Here is a 5,274-nt window from a genome sequence, read left to right on the forward strand (position 1 = left end):
CGATTTTCAGATGGGAAAAAAGGAACGGGCCAAGTACAGACCCCTTGGGGACTGACTGGGGAACGTATACTGTGTGTATAGGATTTAAGTACAACTTGAACCCCATCGTTCACTCACAACGTGTCGTGTTTGTTGTTGTGACACATAGTGAGCGTGTAGATTTTGGCATCTATTCAAATGTAGACGTAAAAACAAGCGGTCAGAATACAGTTGGTAACTAGGTCCGGTTCTAAGCATGCAGTGGCCATTGAGGGGGGGGGGGGGGGGGAGCATTGAAAACGGTGTGCAGACTTCCTTCCTTCTCTTCAGTTTATCTCTTTTGTTGGAGCACCCGTTGAATGTTCTTGGATGTGTGTGCACCTCCTGACCACTATAGTTTATTCTGCAGAGGGGAACTTTACGACAGTTCCCACTGTGAACGACCCAGACATGTAACACTTCTCTGTTAGAGGTCAACCCCCATGACCTCATAACATGATGTAACCTTCCACAGAAAAATGACAAATTAGGCCATTACTTCCGTTGAATGTCTGTATGTTTATGTATTATTATTCATCTATTAAAAATAAACAAACGCAACAACAACAAAAAGATCAAGATCATACAGATTTACTTTTATCAAATAATTATATTCCCCGTATGCACTTTGTCATTGCTGTCGGGGGAGAAACCTCTTATCTAACCTTTTGTGTTTTTCCGTAAATTAGCGCCCTGCTTGATCATATAGCATCCCACACAAGCATCAAAAGTACTTTTGCTATTATTATTTTTTATTTGAATCCTGAAAAGTAACCGTTTTGGTTTCCACCCAACAAACCAAGTAATAAAATGCATTGCATCATGTGTACACTTATACCTAAAGTCACTAGCTCACTATGTCATAACCCAAGAGATGACTCAGCTCCCTGCTACAGTACAGTAGCTACCTGGTATCAAATTTGTACAGACTGATAAAGAAACTTATCATACATGACAAATACTTACAATCACACACGTTCACACAGGCTAGGCAGGCAAGCACACACACACACACACACACACACACACACACACACACACACACACACACACACACACACACACACACACACACAACACACACACACACACACACACACACACACACACACACACACACACGTTATGTTTTACTGCAGGTCAAACATCATATGGAGATACAGTTTTTGGGCTGTACTTCCTCTTGCTCCATCCAGACAGACAGACAGACAGACACAACAACAGGTTATTCAGCTATAAATCAAAACGGCAGATAAGGCCCTGACGGCAGCCAATTATCTAATGTTACCACTGGCAGTGTGCCAAGCTAATACAGCCCTTCATTGGCTTCCGGAGACAACCCCACACTCCGGAAGTCCCATGACGACACCTCCTCACTTGCTCACGGGACAATTTAACCACTTGAACTCGAGCGCCCCGAGTACACTTTGGGCAAATATTCGGCCCAACAAAGTATGCATAGCTAGTTCAGGCAGAGTTTACACCAGGGTCTTAAATGTTGTTCAGGCCTATAAGGACCCCTTAGCTGGGAGAGTGATGATTTAAGCACTAGGCTACATATTGTATAAAATATTAAACCTTTTCATAGATTTCATGGATAGCTTCATAGACTTGTTTGACAGCACTATGTTGGATTCCAGTGGCGTGCACAGACACTTTGAGGGGCAGGTGCTCAAGTGAAACAAAAGGGCACCTTATCTGGCGCGTGGAACCATGCACCAGCTGCAACAAAACATTTCTCTAACACACACACACACACACACACACACACACACACACACACACACACACACACACACACACACACACACACACCCGTATCCAGTACTTCACAGATGGAGGGGTCCAATTGCCATTATAAAGTCATTATTTTCGGGTCAAAAACAGGTCTGCACAGCAGAAACAGCCTAACTTACATTTTTGATGAGCCTGCTCTCTGGTCATTTTAACTTTCTTCAATATTGGCATAATGCCTATGGTCAGGGGCGCAATAAGCTAGGGGACGGAGGGGACGAATCCCCTGCCAGCGTCACATTGGTCCCCCCCAAATGAGTTTGGGGGTCCCCCTCTGGCTTGGGGGTCACCCCCTTTTATCCCCCCTGGCTCCAAAGTTATCTTAGGAGTAATACTTGTGAAATCCTGCGTTCATAAACGCGATATATTTTGAAGGGTATATTTGATCCACCCCTGTCTAAATCCCAAAATGGTTTGGCCCATCTACCTTCGGGAAGTTGTTACACCGCCATCAGTGACCCAATGTGCTTTGCACTCTGTGGTGATTGCGTAATGATTCTAATAATACAGGAACAGTATTCAATAGGTCAGCACTTTTGGTGTCACGCACAACTTTTGGTAACGCGTATTGACTAGATCGATAGGAGATGAATGAATATACTTTATCCTCTACTCTAGTACAGTGGTTCCCAAACCTTTTCGTGTCAAGGACCCCCAAATGGACACGTATTAGCCCGCGGACGGCCGGACCCCACTTTGGGATTTATATTATTATATTAGCCACTAATGAAAGCACAACTGTCAACACCAGGTATGGTGCAACTACATATTTAAAACATGCGAACCCTCTCCTCTCCTGAAAACTGCCCAGGTGTTGTACATTTTATATAGAATATGCTAACTTACATGAGGTCAGTGAGTTTTGACCTGTTTTAGGCGTTGCTGATAATGTGGTTAAACTTTTACGTTTTGGGAGGAGGAATCACAGCCAGGTAATTCATAATAATAATAACTGTGCCAAAGCAGTTTTGTATGTGCATTGAGTCACTGGAACAACCTCTCTGTAATCCGACCCTAACCATAACCCCACGTTTTGGTGGTTAGACCCCCCCATCCCCCCCTCCCCTAGGGTGGTGGGGGGGACGGGGGGGACGGATTTTTCGGCGGCGCCGCTTCGCGGCGCCGCTCTATATCCCCCCCTAGCGTTCGGTCAGTGTTGCGCCTCTGCCTATGGTACATATCATAATAACATCAACACATCAATTTAACTTGAACAACCAATGTCAATTTGAAGCATTCCCTGCTGAGAGAGAGAGAGAGAGAGAGAGAGAGAGAGAGAGACGCATCTCTCTATCGCACGTTAAAGAGAGAGAGAGAGAGAGAGAGAGAGAGAGAGAGAGAGACGCATCTCTCTATCGCATGTTAAAGAGAGAGAGAGAGAGAGAGAGAGAGAGAGAGACGCGTCTCTATCGCGCATTAAAGAGAGAGAGAGAGAGAGGGGGGGGGGTCGCGTTAGCATCAAGCTAAGCGTACATTCGTGGCGGCGGTGGAAATGGGATCATAATATGCATTGGACTCAACAACTTACTCTGACTGTTCTTTGTGCTGGATTGGAGCAGTTGAAAGAAATAAGGAGGAATATATCCATTTGAAACGCGGGCTCCGCCATGACACTAGTCACACAGTAAACAAACTTGCGCGTCACCACGTGTAGTACACGCGCACACACACACACGCCAGATTTCGAGAGAGAAACCAGCAACCAGGTATGGAAAAACAAGCCCAAGCGACGTTACAGACAACACAAGCCCAGAATGACGAAGTCGCTTACAAAAAGCAAATTTGCCTGCCCTCAGTGATATACTTCTCCAGTACAGCAGTGCAGAACCGAGAGAGTGACACATTCTTTTGGATGTAAACTGCGGACATACAACATCATGACAAATGTATAAATAAATATATTATAAGCTTTTAATCCAGAATTGATCGATGTCACCATTGGCCACATACTATACACGTACAAATAATACAAAACAAGGAAAGAAAAGTGTATCAAATGGACTTGACAAAAGGGCATGTTGGTCCAGAGAGGGCCACGTCTACGTGTGCACGCCCCTGTTGGATTCAAGTTAATGGACATTTATACACTTAAACCGACCTCAAAATAACCGATCTACAAGCTCACAACTTGTGAATAAAACATTCTCAAGATATGAATGGTCTCAATCTATTTGTGAGTCCTCTGACTGAAATTGGATGAACGTTTGACAAAGATATGCGAACAAGTTGGTGAAAATGACGCACAACAAAAGTTTATGCAAATGCAGGAAGGGTATGTGTTTATTTCTCATGATGCAACCTGCTGATGCAGTGTTCACACTGTTCAGTATTACATGGCTAAAAGCATCCGGTAGCCAGGCCTACAGTTGATCCTGAATGTAGCAATCAGATTAAATTTACTGTAAAGGTAGGCTATTTCTTTGATGAAAACAAAACATAAAAACTCTGTATCCTAATAGTATTCATTGCTATTTGTATCCGGTGTGAGTTCTGTCTCCTGATTAGACGAAATTGCTATCCTGACCTGAAAATGGGTTTTCTGTTTACCAGAGAGAGACATAGAGACTCCTGTTACTGAACAAACAAACACTCGCAATAGCAATGCGTACTGTGAGAATATATGAGAATACGGTATACAGTATGACACACACAAAGAAATATATCACTTACACTTATGTACACTTACAAGTATGTACAAGTATGTACAAGTATGTAGTTTGTATAGTATGTAGATTCATTAGGTCATGGATTCAGAAAAGTGGGGTCCAGGGACCCCCCGTGTTCCTTGAGGGGGGGGGGGGGGTTCCAAATGGAGCCTTACGGGCCTGTAACTCTGAGAGCGTGCCAATGGAACCAAATGGACCCGTACAGGTCCATGTGGTTCCATTGATACACGGGTTGTAGTGGTCCTCGAAGCAATAATAAAAAGTTAGAGAACCACTGCATTTAGTACAGCCTAGTTGCCTTTTGCAATCGTGTCTCTCTCCAGAATTGGTTGACTGTTCCTTAATGTATGGAAGAGTGTACCGTCCATAGTCCCATGGTGTGTGTGTGTGTGTGTGTGTGTGTTTACATCCCATCTCCTGGAGTTCACAAGCGGTTTGTTTGCTAGCTCCATGTGAGTGACAGGGTTAACGACGGTTTCCCATGCTGTCAGTAGCCTCGCCAAGAGTAGTGGACATCTGGTCGGGCAGTAGCTGCCGATATTACCACTAGTCCAGTCTCAGTATTCAGCAGGGTCCACTCTCTCCAATCCTAGAAACACAAGCAGAAAGGAATGCAAATGATTGACCGTGTCCAAGAGAAAAAAGAAAAGAAAAAAAAATAATACGAAAAAGTACTTACAGCTCAAAATCCTTTCGAGAAATATTCCCCAAACTGAGCGGGCCGGCCGGCGTGGAATGGAGATCGTTCATTTTTATTATTATCTTCTCTGAAGAGAAAAAGAAATGCTAGGAATGA

General features: G+C 44.0%; 1 long non-coding RNA gene across 1 annotated transcript in view; it reads right to left on the reverse strand.

The window, feature by feature from the left end:
* Window positions 1–4,153: 4,153 nt before the first annotated feature.
* LOC308323773 overlaps window positions 4,154–5,274 on the reverse strand; it is a 105,175-nt gene continuing 104,054 nt past the window's right edge. The window contains exon 4 of the long non-coding RNA XR_013964840.1: window positions 4,154–5,067. This is a non-coding gene — a long non-coding RNA (uncharacterized lncRNA). The remainder of the gene's footprint in view (window positions 5,068–5,274) is intronic.

Source organism: Protomyctophum bolini (genome assembly GCF_963924005.1).
Source record: "Protomyctophum bolini genome assembly, chromosome: 11".
NCBI classification, from domain to species: Eukaryota; Metazoa; Chordata; class Actinopteri; order Myctophiformes; family Myctophidae; genus Protomyctophum; species Protomyctophum bolini.